Source organism: Gadus chalcogrammus, chromosome 9 (assembly GCF_026213295.1).
Source record: "Gadus chalcogrammus isolate NIFS_2021 chromosome 9, NIFS_Gcha_1.0, whole genome shotgun sequence".
Taxonomy (NCBI): domain Eukaryota; kingdom Metazoa; phylum Chordata; class Actinopteri; order Gadiformes; family Gadidae; genus Gadus; species Gadus chalcogrammus.
In genome coordinates this window covers 4,816,519-4,833,148 of record NC_079420.1, presented here as the reverse complement: position 1 = coordinate 4,833,148, position 16,630 = coordinate 4,816,519, and the positions used below count along the sequence as shown (strand labels likewise).

The window sequence follows — 16,630 nt, the reverse complement described above, 5'->3', positions numbered from 1 at the left end:
AGATGATTACAAAGCGCTCCGTAAATCACTTATAGTGAATAAATTCCCATAAAAAGACATCTTGATTTTCATTTATCAAGATGTCAGATGCTGTCCAAAAATGCACCTGTGCAGACCTTTGAGAGGGAGTGGAACGGCGCGTCAGTACCCCAGCACCACCCAGCCATGCGACCGGCCGGCTAGTCATGCAGGAGGAATGGCCTGCGAGGCTAAGCTGCTAACAGCCAGGCCGCGGCGGAGCGCGGGCTCGGGCCGTGCCGGAGCGCAGGCTCGGGCGCGGGCGCCGCCCTCGGCATACCACGCTCAGCAGCTGAGTCCGACGGAGACGTGCGGCAACAGGACACCACAACGCTCGGCGGACGCCACACTCCACGGCCATCCATCCCACTGCCGGCTGGAATCTACTGGGAATACTGGCGGCTCCCCAGTACGGCCCCCCGACGCGCGCTGCACTGGTTTGGCGATCGACATACCTGTCTTTCATATAGACTCAGTCAGTCAGTCAGTCAGTCAGTCAGTCAGTCAGTCAGTCAGTCAGTCAGTCAGTCAGTCAGTCAGTCAGTCAGTCAGTGTATCGTTCAGTCAGTGTGTGTGTGTCAGTGTGTGTGTGTCAGTGAGGCAGTGTGTGTGTGTCGGTGAGGCAGTGTGTGTGTGTGCGTCAGTCAGTCAGTGTGTGTGTCAGACCAACACACACACACACACACACACACACACACACACACACACACACACACACACACACACACACACACACACACACACACACACACACACACACACACACACACACCTGCCTTGGACAATGATTACTTCCCCCAAGCCCCCACCAAGTCTCATATTCTCTCCATTAGCATGGATCCACCAGCTGCTCCCATTCGATCTTCTGCAGGCACGCACACCTCGGCAAGCTGTGTCTGCAGAGGGTGGGCCAGGGGGGGGGGGGGGGGGGCTCGCTCTCCATGCCGGTCAATAAACCATAACCCATGCGTCAGAGTGCAAGTGGCAGAGGATGAGACAAAAAGGGGCACAGCTGCGGACAATATCAATGCTTGCCCTTATCGGTAGGCCTCTGTAGAATACCTTAAGCCATGTTTCTGGGTTCGAACCCCAATGCCCAAGGACGACATGTAGGCGTCCTTGAGAAACTCACTCAAACCCCTCCCTGCTTCAAAAATACGATGTATTGGATCAGAGCGTCTTCTAAATTAATAGTCAACTTTAGTCCCAACACTCAGACAATGGGATAATATTGCATTAGACTAAACTCGGAGTGTAGGGGTATTCAAGTGTTTGACAATTGAAGTTAACTTCTTGTAACTTTGGCTCCAATTCACCCAAGGCAGGACAGAGAAATTATATTACCATTTCGAGACAATATAAACCTCTGTGCCAGTTTTCTCCCTTTTGTTTCCATGTTTTTCCATCTTAGTTGCCAGTCTTCTAAATAAAAAAGCTAATTTGATTTTGGCAGTTTGACGTCCGATGACAGATCTAAAGCCTTCATGGGGTTCATTGCTCCTCTGGCCTAAGAGGAAACACAATCCATCTACTTGAATGAAAGCCATTAGCCTAGATGAGGACTTTGAAGGGGAACTGCAACACTTTTGGTAGATCATTTTTTATAAGTTAGAGGGAAAAAAAAACGTTATAGCTGGCATTGAATAATCACAGGATGTTGCTGGCCTAAATGATTCATGGAAATAAAGTAATAGTCCAGAAGAAAAACCTCTGCTGTGCTGTGAGGGGATTTCACTATTTTGGCCAGGACCAAAATACATTTTGTCATCAGAGTAAAGGGTCATCTAAGGTATTCATTTGTGATACTTTAATTTTACTGAATTGTATTCATCCATTATCATCGCATTCAACATTTTGAACATCCTTCCAGATTTAAAGTGCATTTGTAACATCACTATCTATTGCACTCTGGGCCATCCCAGAAGTGAAAGTCAACATATGGGCATCCCATTTTCCATTGTGCTTTGGGTCAAATCCTGCTTCAGCTTGGACCTGTAAGGCTCTCCGAGGCAGCAATTGTGATGTATACCAATCATGTGCCATAAAAATAAACTTATTTAAAAAAGAAACACAAGGAATAAACACAAGCAGATTGATGCACATCGAGATTTGACATCACACTCCTCTAATGGCTGAGGTTAAATTCTTCATAAAGCAAAGTCCAAAGCAAACAAAGGCTAATTAATTGCAGGCCGTGCAGTCATAAAATGTTACGGCCTTGGCAGAACTCCTCGTTCAAATATGGTTTTACTTTGTTCTATGCTCATAGGGATCTAACAATCTATCATTTTGTAAAATTATTCCATTATAATGTTATCTTGAGATTTATTCAATTGCAAAACATAATTGTCCTATTGCATGTATTTCGCTAAAGTTTAATATGTGAAAGAACGATAAGAAAAGATTGTAACGATAATCCTCCACATACATCCTTGATGAGAGGACAGCATTGGTTGGGCTCTAAAGAAGACAAAGGTCATTAGACAAACAGTTTGGGCTCTGTTTATCATTCCTTGCCGATTGTTCGGCTGTTCCAGACCTACGTCCACATACCGGTTTACCCCTGAGAGGGCGGTTGCCAGATTGCATTAACATTATGCAGAGGGGAATGGGCCAAATGGCCAGGCTGGAGCTATAGTGATCGATGCAAACCAAGGCATGGGGGGGTGGGGGGGGGGGGGGGGGTAGGCAGGGGTTTCTTCGATAGACATACACGCTTCATATCCCACAAATGAGAGATTAGCCATTAGTGGGAAGCGTCCGCTTTCATTCTCATCAATAATAGATGGGTGGGCACTCCTTTGCTGACAAGCTGGCTGTCCGTTTTCTTGCTGGATGTAGGCCCAAGATTATTAGATCAGCCCCAATGTTAACCTTCATGTATTTGATGCTGATATTTTATGAGGAACCAGATGGATGGGATAGGATAAGAACGTATACGCAAATGTGAAAGCAAGAGAATGTAATCCTTGCAATTGTATAGGCGAATAATTGGAGGAATAGCCATTCCATCCTATAGAAAATGTAGTATAACTTCACTATACACTTCTAAAGGCTGAAAACTTGAAAGGATGTAGGGTTAGAAAAAAATAATAATTGGCATTTGGCATCTCTAGATTTGATTGTATTACGTTATAGTAAATAAGTGCTTATAGCAAATAAAAAGTGAATTATTTGGTCTCAAACATTGGATGTTGTTGAGTACTTGCTAATAGCATCATAAGCTCCCTGAAGATATTGAAATTGATGAGAGTAGAGGAAGATGAACTCTGACCTTTACAAAATAGTTTGGCAAAACTCATATATTGTTCTGGCAAAGTCCTATAGACTTCATCGGAAATGGAACTGCAGACGAGATTGGCGTGGCATGGATTAGGTTTTAATGACTTTATGGGCACAGTTTTAATGCCACATTAACGGTCTTTATCATTGATATGATTATAAATGCCTGGTAAGCCACCTGTTATCTGCCACAGTGATCTTGCTTTCATGTTAGTCATCAGCATTGGGTGGGTGGTTCACTGCATCTGTATGCGGACACATTGTTTGCATAGCAGTCAACGCCAATTCATAAAGCAATCCTATAAAGGTCAACATATTAGTATAAACCCTACCATACACACTCAGGCTGTAAGCGATAACTGTTCTGTCCATATATATATATCTATATATATGCACAAAGTTATAACTATAATAATCAAACTAAATTAGACCTCAACCTGACCTTAATTCTTTAATACATTCCTTGGCAGACATACTGTACCTTGCAAGAAAATGAAAGGTGCAAAAGGTTTGGTAGGATGCAGATTGTTGGAAACAAGAAGAAAAATGTATCCCAAGGGACCGTATAGACTAGGTAGTCAAATCCAGGCTTGCTGTTATAAAACAACGACTCACAGTAGAGAATCGTCATGCATCTTCATTATTTCACCCAATGTTTAAATGGTCACATTATGTATATTCACTTCCATACAAAGTACTGTGATCCTTCACTCATTTCCCCAGTAGTAAAATAACAGTACGGACGGGATAGAATAACGGCATTCATGCATTGATGACAGTGATCAAGAGCTCGCGGTCATTCAAAAGCTGAGCTAGAGGGGCCCCGCCGTCAACAGCAGAACAGCTGGACCCCCTGGACCCGCTGGCCCGGATCTCAGATTGCAATTCCAAATATCGACTTTTGCTTTTGAAGATGGCATGCTGCTGACTTCTGCCAGGCCATCTACAAAAGCATGATCCAGCTTAAGTGGCCGTGGCTGAAACAGCTCTGAGTCACAGCCTGTTTCAAAGCGTCCGTGATGAGGTTGACTTAACATCGATGAAATAGGGGGCTGGATAGAAGCGCTGCGTGGCGGAAGATTAAATCGAGGGTCTCAGATTACAGCATTATACCGGGGACAACGGACCCAGAACATTCTTTACATGAAACCACAGGAATTTAAACTCCATTCAAAGTCAACTGCGATGCACTGGTTTGCATAATCGAATGTAAGCATTTTCTTCTGCCATTCATAGGAGATCTCATTGTAAAAGGCACAGGTGAGGTATTTACTCATACCATGACTTTGACTTTATAATCCCATCACGCTGAGATGATGAGGGGGCACAACAATATAGAATGAAGAGCTGTTGTCTTGGTTATTTCAGGCAATAGGGAAACAGAAGCCTTGACAAAGTTTCTTGATTTAAAAGAAACCCAAGAAGACAAAACTGATCCTCATAATTGAGCTTACACTCAAAATGTTATAAAGGATAAAACAATATTCCTTCTTCTTCTTCAGCACTTCCCTGGCCAAACATAGCCTTCTGCAGAGCTGAGCTGGTAGGGGTATGGGGAGGGGGGGGGATGTGGAGGTTGCATACATGGGAAAGCATGTGCGTTTTCAGGCAGTCTCGACCGAGTTCTGGGGGTGGGGAAAGGGGCAGTATGGGTGAGTCATTGCAGGCTATAAGGACTTATGACCCCTTCTCATGCTTTGGCACATTCCTGCCATGACTAAGTTGAAACAGGCCTGGGATAACTCAAGCAGGGGGTCCACAGGGGACAAGGCCACAGTCTGGTGGACTTTGAGAGAGAGAGCCAGGGGAACGACTGGCTCCCCAATGTCACCTGTCGTGAATACCCCCAGGTCCATCACCGCTGAGCCCCCTGTTGGAACCAGACATTGGGGAACGTCAAAGGGCCAGTGGTGAGGGTACACGATGGACATGGGAAACTTGAGCTGAAACGTCAACATCTGTTGTTTTCAAGCCAAACCCAATGCTTGGTCAAGGGGGGAGCGGGTGCTTAAAACATATAACTCAAACATCCTTCTTTTAGGTGATTTAATGACGAAACAATGCTCCTGATAGGGTGCCTACAAATGAGCTTACCCTAGTCCTCCGTCAGAAACGGCTACACAAGCCAGAACTGAGAGATGATTTGGTATTGATTTTTACAGACCTCTGTGACTTCCTCTGTGTAATGCGGTTTTGCTCTCTGAGGTGCTTTCATGGGAAACGCAACAGCTGCCGGTTTCCAGCCCCAACCACACCAGAGCAAGGGGCGGGGGGGGGGGGGGGGGGGGGGGGGGGGGGGGGGGAGCGGGAATAGGGGTGGGGGAGGGAGGGAGGGCGTGTTCAGAGGGCCAGGTTCGTTCTCCAGACTTTTATTGATCCTCCATGACCTTGCATTTCCACTGATGGGTCTTGCTTCAAGGACGCACCACTCCCCAATGGTCCATCTTGTCCCGTTCGAGTGCTACATTTCCTGTTAGCCGAGTACTTTGCATGGCTTTATTGATCCTGCCCTTAATGATGAAGGCCCCAAGGGGAACACTTAATATTGTTTACCATTGCAGCAAGATAGCAAGTGAGTTAGTGATTACTGGTGGGGTCGGAATTACTTTTAAGGGAAAGGAAAGAGAGCTAATGGCGTTCACCGAGGTCATGCACTGAGGACACTGACGGCCAATTAGCAGATCATATTAGCACATAATGAACATTTTAAAAGTTAAGTCTTTACTGAGGTATATAGGTATAGTTTCTGAAAGGCAACAGACTTATGTCTTTGGTTCTGAGAAAGAATTAGTTTGCAGCAGAGAAAAGTCACAAAAAAAAGGAGGAGAACATATCTTTGATCAAATAAACAAACACAAATTTGTGCCTGGTTATCACAACAGTAAAGAGAAAGGAATCCATTCCTGGGCCTGGAAGCAAATACATCCATCTTGGAGAAATATGCAGAGAGTTTACACAAGCCGGAGCAAAAACAACAGATCATCTTAAAGGCAAGAGTGTAACAGAAATGGAAAGAATGAGACAGCACACAGCTAAGAGTATCATACAAACCATTTTCAAATGATGCAAAAATAGTCACTCGGTGTACTGCTGAGAACTACAACACAATGTAGCAGATCAGCATAATAGCATACATTTACACCAAACCAGGTTACACAAAACAAAGGCAAATTGAAATTGTGCTGTCATTTGTAGACGAAGCAAATTGGAACACACGGCAAAAGGACTTTCATGCTTTTGCAAACATGTTTAAAATAAACAAATAAATACCTTTAATATGTCTGACATGCAGCAACACACTTTCAAAAGTAGCCTAAAGTGAAAATGCCAACAAAAAAGGTATTACATCTCAAGCAAGCAATAAATTGCCCCTATACGATACGATGTGCTCTCACTTTCAGGAAAAATAAATCCTCTATCCATACATAAGCCTCAACATGCCTGAACATGTTCCAGACCGCCGTGTTTTCCTCATTCCTTCCCTACATTGCTCGATTCCCACCTCAGATGTTTTCCCTCTGTTTATCAGCTCGTCACTGTTTGTTTTTTCCTCCACGTGGTTTCCAAGGCCAGTACAGTTCCCACGTCCTGCTAACAGAACTACGACCTCCAACACCCCTCCCTCTCTCTCTTTCATCATCAACATCATCATCATCATCATCATCATCATCATCATCATCATCATCATCATCATCATCATCATCATCATCATCTTGGGCTATTAGATGCAATTCAAGTCATGACATCTGGGTCCTGGTAATAATCTTAATATATATCTTCATGACTTAATGGGCTACAATTGATGGCTAGGTAATGGTTGACTACAAAATGATAGTATTATTAGTATAAATAGCTTAAAAGTTCAAGTTCACTAGACGTTGATATAAGATATATATATAATGATGTAGCTTTCCAAAGAAAATGTAAAGGATTGTATTGAAACATGCTCACATATCCCAAATGTAAATGGGCACATTTTGCATGAAGGAATGTTATTCAGCCTTTTTGTAGAACACTAATGTCTAGAATTCAAAAGACATCTCGGGAAAACATTGGGTGGCCAATCTGACAATGACTCTTGCTAGAGAGTCTATCCGTATTCACATGTTTGTTCACACACACACACACACACACACACACACACACACACACACACACACACACACACACACACACACACACACACACACACACACACACACACACACACACACACACACACACACACAGAGCTAGAAATCCATCCTGTCTCTTTGTGTTTGTTTTGGCAAACTTGTAAATAAAATACAGAGAGAGATTTATAGCCAAGCCGGGCGGGAAGGAGGGGGAACAAAGGAAGAAGCTTGTACATGGGCCAGGAACCTCCAGTGGTCCCAACAGCTCTGGGCTTCATTCACCGGACACAATATAGCCTTGCAGCAGCTAATCCTGAGCAGAACACAACGTACCCCCTTCTGAATAGCACATTCTAGTCCAAAATGAACGAGCCTAAACTAGACTGTAGGACGGAATACATTTGGGAACGAATTCTGAGGCAAAGATTTTGTTACCTGTTATTTAAAACAGTGAGTCCATTGAATCAGAAATGTCCAACACTAGGCCGGTAGGGGAAGAGGCTTGACTTACCGGTGGAACGGAAGTCTCTTATATCTTCAACAGAGCCGAGGGGATCGGATAGAATCACCAAGCGTCTGGAGAATGCGTTTCCTCTGTGGACGAGAGAAACAAAGATTCATTAAAACCTTCACTCTTTTGAAACTAGCTCCAAAGAATTCCATTAGCGATTAGGAAAAAAACACAGTGAATAGTAAACAGTAATAAGTCAATTATTTTTAATTTCTAAGTTGGACCGCATACATGATCTCGTTATCAAAAGTCATTACGTTGCCAATCATTATTCTTGGTCCATGGAATTAGGATGTAATGATTTTGACCAGTTCAGAACCAAATGTGTCTCTAAGATGTTTATCACAACAAATGAATGTTACCTTCATAAATATAAATACTACAGATGACCCAAAACAAAACACAACACATTAAATCCACTTCTTCAGATCACCGAAAAACAAAACCTGACACGGTAATATTACCTTCAGATCACAGATCACCAAAAACAAAACACACAACACAATAATATTACCGTCGTATAATAAATAACGAAAAACAAAAACGTGACACAGTGTCAACATGCCTCATTCCTAAACACAAACACTCCTTTTAAAAAACACAAATTCATCCGCACATGCCGTGCCTCACACTCTGTATATTCATGTTTTCACTCTCGGCAGTGTCTGCCCGGGCTGAAACAAGCTATATAAGGATTTGTTGTGGCCACAGCTAGTGTTGTCCAAAGGGAACGCATTCGTGTAGTCAGTGTGTCTGTTTACACATTGTTCATGATGGCTGCTCCAGGTCCCGTAATGCAGACTCCAACACTAATATTTATTTGGCTGCTGTGCTGTTGGAAGGTGATAGTGAAGCATGGAAACCTGCTTGGTCCGTGTTCCGGCATGCGTGCAGCCATTTCTGCGCGTGTGTTGAGGGTCCTGGGTGAGGGGAAGTGATGGAGGTCGACAGGGTGAGCCAGTTGGCGCGAGTGAGTGAGTGAGTGAATGAGTGATGAGAATGCAGACAGGTTGTATGCCTTTTGTACATTTCAATAGGACCATGTGGAGCCAAACTATGTGTTCTTTATGCAGAGGAACAAGGGAAAGAGTACGAGAGGAAGTAATCAAGAGAGAGACACAACTTCCCTGAAGATTAAAGTAATTAATTCGGCCCATGTGTGCCCTTTGGTGGTCACATGGCCGAGCCTAACGAGTAGGGGCGGGGGGGGAATATGTCTGAACCGACTGAGGTACCACTGAAGCAGCCAACCAACGTCGGCCATTCATCCAGGTCTCAGCAGTGCTCGAGTGTAGTGGCTTGGGTGTGTGGCAGTCTGCAGTGTGACCGGAGGCATCTTAGAGGGCCAGATAGCCCCAACCCCTTTCTGCTCATAATCCGTTGTATCCGTTCCACAAAGCCAATGCAAGGTGCGTTTGATGATAGCGTTTAGCTAAATGATTGCATCATGAATCGTCCCACGTGCTATGCTTGCTTTTCTCCACATCTACTAGAGGCAAGGCCTAGCTCAGGGGGTAGTATGGGTTGACTTGATCCCCGGCTCTTCCTAACTGAGTGTCAAGGTTTCCCTTACTGCTCCAGATGAGCTGGCCTTTCATGGATGACTCAGTGTGTGAATGTTTATGAACTGTTGTGTCTGCTAATCACCCTCAAATGTAAATGTAAAATTGGACTGGTTTGGCTCAGTCAATTATGCAAAATGCAATGCAGTGATGATGACCCTTCATATTTGTCTAACTTTGGGGAAAGGCTACAGACATGAGTGGTACATCACAGAGGATCTGTAGCCTACTTGTGTAACGTGAGCCTTTGGTGGGGCCTGATGAAAAAAAACACTAAGCCCTCGTTAGGATGCATATGCATTATTATTATTATTAGCCGCTTTGATCTTCAGATGCAGCCCAAAAAATTGCGTTCCCTGACGGAGAGAAACATGCCAAGCTCGGCAGAACGCATATCAAAGGCTTTTCCCTCCATATGATTAGCCTGGAACCAGAGAAGACATTACACAGCAAGGAGGAGCAACAGTGGTTAGATAACTGCTCAGACCTATGTTCTCAAAGGATCTACGGGAATAATTTACAAGCGTTTTGTGCATGTGATCAACCGTTAGAAAAATCCATTGTGGGGGAGGTTCGGGCTTAATTGGCCATGATGTGAAGAAAACAAGCTTATATTGATACATAGAATCATGTATCCCTAATCCTAGCTATTGTGGGGAACATGCCCATGTTGCTTGGACACAGTACATTACATGATTCAATTTGATAGGCCTACTTCTAATTTGATACTGTAGCATGTCAAGAACAGAGACAACCAAGAACACAGGAAAGCTCACACAATTAAAATGGCTCCAATGGACACATTTACAAAAATGTAATTAACCGACAGATGAATGAACAAACCCAATAAACAAAAAGGCTAATTCATTGAATTGACGCCAGGGCTGCGCTTGTCACACATAAGGAATGCAGGTTATTGCCCGGGCTGAGCGAACCAGGTTTGAAGAAATACGTAATAGAAAACAAAGGCAAACTATTTTAAGCAAACATCATGTTGTTAGAGTATGACATCACCATTCCTGCTGGAGCCAGGGCAGAAAAAGAAAGGCGTGCACTGATCCGAAACCAGCAGTTTGAATCACATGTGCATGGCATCACTCACTATATATAAACCGGATTCGGCACCACGACAATAAAAACAAACCCCAAGAGCTTCTGACTTATCAAATGGCCAAAAACATGTCTCCATCTCTGTCCCCGTTCAACTTCTCTTGCATGGCATACCCCCTCCCACTTCCCAATCTCTTTTTTTCTGTTTTGTTGGGCGTTCCATCTGGAATGCCATCTTGCGATCTCCTCTTCACCCTTGGACCCTCGAGACCCGAGCCTTCCGTCTGCGCTCTGGGGCTCTGGGGCTCTGGGGCTCCAGGGGAGGTCTAGCGTGACGCTGCCACCAGACGGCTCCGGCGACAAAAAAGGGGGGAAACCCCACAGATTGTCGCGGTGAGGAGCAGCCACCCGTGGTCTTCCTCCACCGCCGCCGGGGTTAGCTCCCAGTGTGATTACGGTCGCTGCTAATTACAGCTCCGTCCGTCCGCCCCGGCTCCCAACGACTCCCGACTTGGTGAGCGGATAAAAAAAAACACAGAGTCGGATTCCGCAAGAAAAAAAACGTTAAGGCCATCCTCGACCAAATAAACCATTGGTGGGTGGATGGTTAACTCGTTAAGGAGCGGCTCAGGGCCATTGCTGGAGGTCAACCTCCACAACCCCCCCCCCCCCCCCCCAGGGAAGCCCGTTAACTGGTCAGAGGCCACTGGGATGGCGTTTAATGGCCGAGCCAGAGGCATGATGTAATCGGTACCACGGCCGTAAAGTCAGGGTTAAATATAGAACATGCAGACAGGGATGTTGTTCACCGAATCCTCCAGATGCTCTTTGGGTTACGAGTGCCCCCGGGTGGGGGGGGGCGTTGTGATTCTACGCACTCACGGTGTTGTCAGATGCTTCACGAGAAGGACGGTGGAAGTCTCTCCCCCAAATGGTATGTGTTATGATATTATTAGCATATATTAAGTTCCTTGTCTGCAACGATAATGACATCAGTGGTTCTGAAAGCTGTGTGTGCGTGTGCGTGCGCGTGCGTGCGTGCATGCGTGCGTGCGTGCGTGTGCGTGTGCGTGTCTCTCCCACTACGGACGGATGGCTAGCTTGCTACTCTCACTGCTCCTCCTGTAATATAACCAGTTCTGTTGGGGTCTTCTGGCTTGGGTGGGATTTCCAATGGGATTTGCCTGGAGGAGACATAGTGTTTGTATTTTGTCTTTTAATGCTTCCAGATCAAGTTGCGAGCAACAGGTACACTGCCAAGGTAGGTGGTTACTGACAGAAGGGGGGGGGGGCACACCGCAGGGTTGAGTGACAGTCGGATTGAACTACATTACTCTGGTCGGGTGGTTAGGGTTAGGGTTAGGGGGGGGGGTAACTCGAGGTAGCGTAAGCTCCCCCAGATGGACGTAGATTTAAATTGAGGGCACTGAACATTATATTACTTGTGGGAAAACCTTTGGGCCACGCCAGACAAGGCCAGCCGCCTCATTGTGTTTACAAGTCGTGTGGCGTGTGAACACTGACGGGCATTTTCACCATTTGTGTCAAAGGCATAATGTCACAGCGCTCCTTAAATGCCACCTGACAATGGGCTGCCCGAGAGCAGGATCGCCTTACAAATACCTCTGCTGTTGCTGTGCAGTAGTTTCTGTGACGTGGGTGATCGCGGTGAATTGGCTGATTCAGAGGGCAGAACAAGCCGGGTAGTTCGACTCCCAATTGAAAAAAAAAGGTACCGGGTTCAATCCCCAAGCTTCCAAAGCCTAACCTGTGGGCCTCCTTCGGCAAGATCACAACAACTACTGCTCAATGACTCACTGCAAGTCCCGTTGGGTAGGAATATCAGCTCAATTACTAAACAGTAAATGATGACACATTCACAGGCCCTCCCCAAAGTCCTAGTGCACTCACTACTGTTCAGTTCAATAGAGTTAAATACCCTTCTAGGCCATTCAATACATCTACTTTTTAGTCACACTTCAAGAGTCTCAAAGTCTGGCCATATTTCTAAAATGAACCGTTGTCAGTCTCCCTGACTCGGTTTCACTACTTCTCTCTTTCTCCATTGTCCAAATCAAAAACTGCCGTCTCAAGAACTCAATTTGGAAGGAGAAAAGTGAGTCACGATGACCCAGTTCGGACTCCACAACGGTGGAAACTTCTGGAAATGTGCAGTGTCAGGAGGAGCCATTAGAGAGAGGACAAACAAGCCGAGCACCTCCTCGCACCTCTTCATCCCTAATTTATGAACCTTATTCTTTTGCATTTAAACCGGTGACACAAGCCGGCTGGTGAATGAAAAAGAGACCGTGGAGAATAACACGCCTAAACCTTAGAGGGCCGCAAACTCATAAAACGAAAAACGTTTCAATATTTAGTATCCCAAACTTCAGAGATCACAGAGGTTCAACGTTTGTTGTACTGCCTCACTTGTACCCCTTTTGTAGAAGTTGGAAACTAATTTGGATTCAATTCTTAGAAAGAGAAGTTGGGTGAGGTAGATCACAGCCCAGCCAGCAAAATGGGGACCAGAATACGACTTGGAAGCATATGAGCATCCACACCGGAACTTTGTTAACGTCTAACTCATAATAACTGCAAAGCCATAGCAGATGACTGGAGACTAGAGATGAATTATGATAGATTATAGTGATTCAGGATGCATATAGCTCTCACAGTTATTCCTGCTGCGACTACATTATCTAGTGATGAATGTTGTTATTGCAACTTAAAAAGGACGCTTCTTGTCTTGAGTAGAGCTAACTCTTCATCAAATCAACGGTTCGGTTCAGACCTTAATTTATTCATGTTTTGCGGGGGGGGGGGGGGGGCAGGGGGCTATTAAATACATCCTAGAAAACAACATGTCAACCGTATAATACAACGACTGCGGAAAATAATAGTGCTGCATTTACTATTTCTCAGTGAGGCTGTAAAGACGGCCCCTTTCAGTACGTACTCATGTCACGCGGCTCCGTCCCCTCCCCTGCCTGTCCAATCCTCTCACGGATCCCCGACCCCTCGGACGGGTGGGAACATACTGGATCTGATCTGATCTCGATGGGGGAGCCAGCGGCTCAGGTGCAGGAAGGTAAACAAGGGCTGACGGCAGCAAGACTCGTCTGAGGCAAGGCGTTGTGGTTATTTTGGGATGCAGAGCCAGACTGTCCGAGCCCCAGAGGGTCGTTCCAGTCTCACCCAGGCCTTTGCATTTGCAATGATGCAACCGCATGACTATTTCAAGAAGCTCTGAATGTTCTGGGGAGGACCCAAGTTCATCCGGGGTTTGGATTAGTGTGACTCAATGCCGTGCTGTATCAGAAGAATATTTGAAATGTAAGCAGCGTCTTTGTAATCTCTTCTTGGTTCCATCGTGTTGTGTTGTAGAGGGGATGATGCAATACACTCTTGCCATCAGTAGTGAATTAATAGTGAAGTCTACTTTTAAAGGGGAAGATACAAGTACATATGATGGGCCCAAATAGCATCATCGGTTTTCAGAAAAAATATTTTTATCGAATGGTTCGATATTTTTTTATTCTCACAACGGATGGCAGGGGTGAAGTGCTACCAAATAAGCCAATTCAAATAATGTTTTAATAATGGAAAACAAAACTAACAAAGGATAAATGGATAATCCCATGTTTGGCTAGGCCCTTTTAATAAGTGTTACCTTTTAAATGTAACCTAACCTTCTAACCTTTTTTTCTTCACAAAAGATTATAAATAAAGTAAGCATTCAAACACTGAATTGAACGAATATTTATTTTTTTATTAGTAGAAGATTGTGTTATGTTACTCTTTGAGATTAAAGAGCATCTCCCCTCCCCTTTAAATGGGGCTGACGTGCAGATGTTGTCTTTGTACTTTAGAACTTTCCGGAAGGGATCGTAAGGAACCCTACTATTTGTGCACATTACTTGGGTAAGTCATAAAAATAAGATATAATCAGTAACTATAGCCACCGGTCATATCTGATGCGAGTTCTCCTCTGTTCCCAAGAGCTGGGAGCGGGGACTGCTATAAAAAACAAAGCTCTGTTTATTGGAATGGCATCTTGCATTAAATATACAGTACATGAGCAAAGTTATATCCTGTGCATGTTATTGTCCTTGGCTGACATCCAACACAAACAAATTCCGGTATGTTATACTATCGCCTAGATAATGTTACTACTGTATTTTCCAAGACCGGTTTCTGGTTCTTGTACTACATCAGGTCATTTGCCATGTATCTCTGTACATGAAGTCATTCACCATAAAAGGATGTAATTCACCATATAAACAATACACGACATCATTCACAACACGTGATGTCATCACCTTACACCAGGTCCAATACATGACATCATGCACTATATATGACATCATTCACAATACGTGATGTCAATCACCTTGCACCAGGCTCCGTACATGACAACATGCACCATTCATGGCTTCGTTCACCAATCACCATCCATGACGTCATTCACAATATGTGATGTCATTCACGCAAAACAGGCCCCAAACATGACGTTATGCACCATACATCGCCATACATGGCAGCATGCCCCAATCACCATGCGTGGGTCCATGACGTCATTACCCACACATAATGTCAGTCATAGTACAACATCATTCATGATACACAATGTCATCGTGTCACCTATCACAAAAAATTGACGTCGTTCACTCGTACACAAAGTCATCCACCGTGCATCAGGTCGGGATGAAGTTCAAAACCTTGGTCAGAGCCAGTGAAGCCTTTAAATAAGACCGTGTTGGAGTCTGTTAGGAGTACCCGCAGCCTGAGGACTGGAAGTAGTAGAGAGCCACCTCATCCATCAGCCACTGAACACAAACCGTAACAGGTTGTCATAGCAGTTAGTGTCTCAACAAGGTCTGCAAGACGTCAGCAGTCAAACAACAATGCCTCACTAAAGGCTCACTATACGCTCCTTTCTGGACCTCACAGGGTTCAGCATCCTGGTCTGGCGGGACTGTTTCACTCAATACTGTTCAGTTCGTCAGAGAGAAATACCCTCCAAGACCATTCATTACATAGACTTTTTAGTCACGATTCAGGAGTCGGACAGTTCATTTAGAAAAATAAGTCTGGCCATATTTTTCTAAGTGAACTGTCGTCAGCCTCCCTGACTCGGTCTCACTCCTTCTCTCCCTCTCCTTCGCTTTTGTCCAAGTCAAAGACAAGTTCTTTGAACCGGACAATAGACGTTCATCCTCCTATGCAGTTTAATCTTTTCAAAAAATGTGGGACTTTTCGTCTGCCTCCGTTAAGCATGAGATGATTCACAAAGCTGATCTCTCCTGGCCCCGTGAGAATTAAATCAAAAACGACTCCACCGAAGAGCAAAGACCTCAACTATTCAATTTCTGAAGTTGTTCGGCCATTAAGTTTCCCATCTACATAGCATTGAGTGCCACATTAAATGTAGCATTGTCAAAATAAATCCACCAGCGACAGAGAGTTAGATCAGAGCACTATGGATTTACAAAGGAAATATGGTATTGTTTGCAATAAATGATTTGCACTCGTGTAAACAAATGTATGACATAATTACTGTACGTGTTGCAAGAGACAATAAGGAAACTACTATTAACAGACTGAACTGACATTCAGTTATTTTCGTTTTTAAACCTCTGAGGAGTGACGTTGGAACACCAAATAAAAGCCATCGTCGACCAACACAGGGGCCCTCATACCCTGTAAAAGAGTGATGGATGAATGAATGATAGGGTCCCAATGGAGCGACAAAAAGCAGGGAACCACAGCCGGCAACTCTAACCATCTCCCATCCACAGACCGCTGGATGAAATGGATTGAAGGGAGCCCGAATAGAGCTGGTGAGATCGGGGCTGTGTTCCAAAAAAAATACCCCAATCATCTCTGGAACTCTCCGAGGACCCGAGTCAGTGGCAGCCGTCAATCAGAGCGCCACTTTAACATGTCCATGATGATCACAAGACCACATGAACGTCGAGCACCGTTTGCAGACGTAAGCGTAGGGTCAGCCTACGCATCAGATACCATAGGAGTAGTCTGATGCACATTGTGTGTATGGTGATATGTACTGGAGATGACAGCCCAGTTTC

General features: G+C 44.7%; 1 protein-coding gene across 1 annotated transcript in view; it reads right to left on the bottom strand.

Moving 5' to 3' along the window:
* Positions 1–16,630, bottom strand: part of peak1 (pseudopodium-enriched atypical kinase 1) — a 75,083-nt gene that overhangs the window by 55,539 nt on the left and 2,914 nt on the right. Inside the window, 1 exon segment of the mRNA XM_056598729.1 lies at positions 7,927–8,009. The gene's annotated coding sequence lies outside the window, so the exon portion shown is untranslated.